Raw genomic sequence first — 2,313 nt, 5'->3', positions numbered from 1 at the left:
GGCTTCGCGTTGCTTAAGCGGCGTAGGCGGTTTTGAACATCCCTGCGTGGCTGTAGAATAAAACGCGCAGCCTTAAATACAGGTTGAAAACCGGTTTCACCCGGAAGCAGCTTGCAGCGGAGGTGGGAGCTCTCGTCGCTGCTGGGTGCGGGCAGGGCTGGGAAGCGGCGTGCTTAATCCTCTGCACCTGCCCTGCTCACCCGCCCTGCTCAGAGCACTCCTGGAAATAAAGTCAGGGAGAATTAAAGGCAGGCACGCCTCAGCTGGATCCGTGGGCAAGCAGGGCCCTAGTCCCTGTGCTCCGTACTCTAAACCTAACAGTGATCTAGATCCAAAGAAACTCAGGAAACTGAGAGATCCTGCCATGGAAAATGCAACTCCATACAACTGGAGCCCAGGCTACTGGAGGGGAAGAATCATAGATAGTAACTTAGACAAACGCTGCTATGTTTTACATTCCCAGCTGGATCACCAGATGCACTTGGTGTTTATAACCAGTCTTTTGTTTTTGTTTTTCCAGTGATATTTTTAATTGCGGGGGTGGAGGCAAGATGAATAATGGAAACAACAACTGCAGATTTACCTTGAAACGGAGCAGTTGCAAGGCAAGAACTGGAAAGAACTTAGCTCCCAGAGACTTGAAAACTGCAAGTAGAACAGGGAAGTGCAGCTGTGGGAGTAAAATGATGCCAGAGATCTAGGGAAAAACTAAGGTAGTCCTTCCTCCACTCCTTAGCTACGTTTCATACTTTGGAAGAGGGCAGAGAAAATTATAACTTGGGTAAATGCAGATCTGCTATGCTCACCAGAAGGGTACCTTAAAGAAGGAGTTTGAAGTTTAACAAAAGACATAGATATAAGCGAGATAAGCTTGATACCAGCTTGCACGTTTTATGTGATGCTTGATATTAGAATCATAGAATCCTTACGGTTGGACTAGATGACTCTGAGGGCCATCTAGTCCAACTCCCCTGCAATAAGCAGGGACACCACAACTAGGTCAGGTTGCCCAGGGCCTTATCCAGCCTCACCTTGAAAGTCTCCAGGAACAGGGCATCAACAACATCACTAGACAACTTTAGGGCAGATACTAAATAACGGACAGTAGTTTGATAGGGAAATCATTAGCAATTCTGGAGCAGATTATTATTCAAAAGATCAACAACATGAGTAAAGTGCAAGCACAGAGGGAAACAGTGCTCAAAGCAAAGCTGAATAGAATGTATTGGGCTGGGGAAGGTTAGCAATGACATCCAGAGGTGTTCTTCTTGGAACTAATTCTTGTTTTGTATTTCTCTTCAATGATTCTGGCAGGGGAAAAAAAAACAAAAACACTAAGTTGATGTGACAAAATAAAAGAATTGCTGTTAGGAAAAGGATGCATTTATGAGATTATTGTTATTATGAGATTATTATTATTATGAGATTATCTCATCATAATGAAAGCAACTAAGAGATAGATATGACTGTAGTCAACAATTACTCAAGAAACATTGATGCCAATAACAGTGGAATCACATAAAAAGTAAATAGTTACCCTAGGATGCATAACTTCCAGTTGTATTCATGTTAGCAAGTTCTACCATCTCCTATTGGAAATACTATGCAGTTCTGACTGCCGTTCCTCAAAGATGGAGCTCATCTCACATGTTCACAGATGATTTCCTAGCACAACCAAGGAAAAGAACAGTCTATTTTAGGGGCTCACAAGAGCATGGCTTGTTTAATGCAGCAAAATGAAAAGTGGGACAGATGATTATGGTTGCTGTCTGCCATACCCTGTGGAGAATGGTGTATTAATTCAAAGTGAACACTGAATATGAGGATAAAACTGGATATGGATACTTTTCTGTTAGAAAGTGAAAGCAGGCAGCATCTAGCCAAGCATCTCAGGTTCATCAGAACCTTCTGGTTGTAGCAGTGAAGGTAAAACCCAAACATTTTAACCTGGAATAAATCCTTATGTCCCTGTGGCTGCAGCCACAAGGGAAATCAACCCTTGTGCTTGACAAAATGCCTGCACGTCCTGAGTTCCACTTACCCACCCCACAATGGAAATTAAAAATAAAGCCTAGTTCTATGCCTTTTTACAAAATCTTTTTACAATATCAGGATGTGAGTCTAAATAAAATTCTGTCCAGCCTATCCTGTCTGACTCATTCTGTGATGCCATGGGCAGTATAGTTGCTGAGCACCTGGAGAACTGTAATGTCTCAAACAATGAACTACAGCCCCTCTCACCACATCAGGAAGATGATGAAGAACAAAGCTTGTGAGCAACTAAAACTTTTTTTTTGTTTTTTTTTTTTTTAA

The sequence above is a fragment of the Meleagris gallopavo genome, chromosome 2 (genome assembly GCF_000146605.3).
Source record: "Meleagris gallopavo isolate NT-WF06-2002-E0010 breed Aviagen turkey brand Nicholas breeding stock chromosome 2, Turkey_5.1, whole genome shotgun sequence".
Lineage (NCBI taxonomy): Eukaryota > Metazoa > Chordata > Aves > Galliformes > Phasianidae > Meleagris > Meleagris gallopavo.
This window is presented reverse-complemented; position numbering follows the sequence as displayed.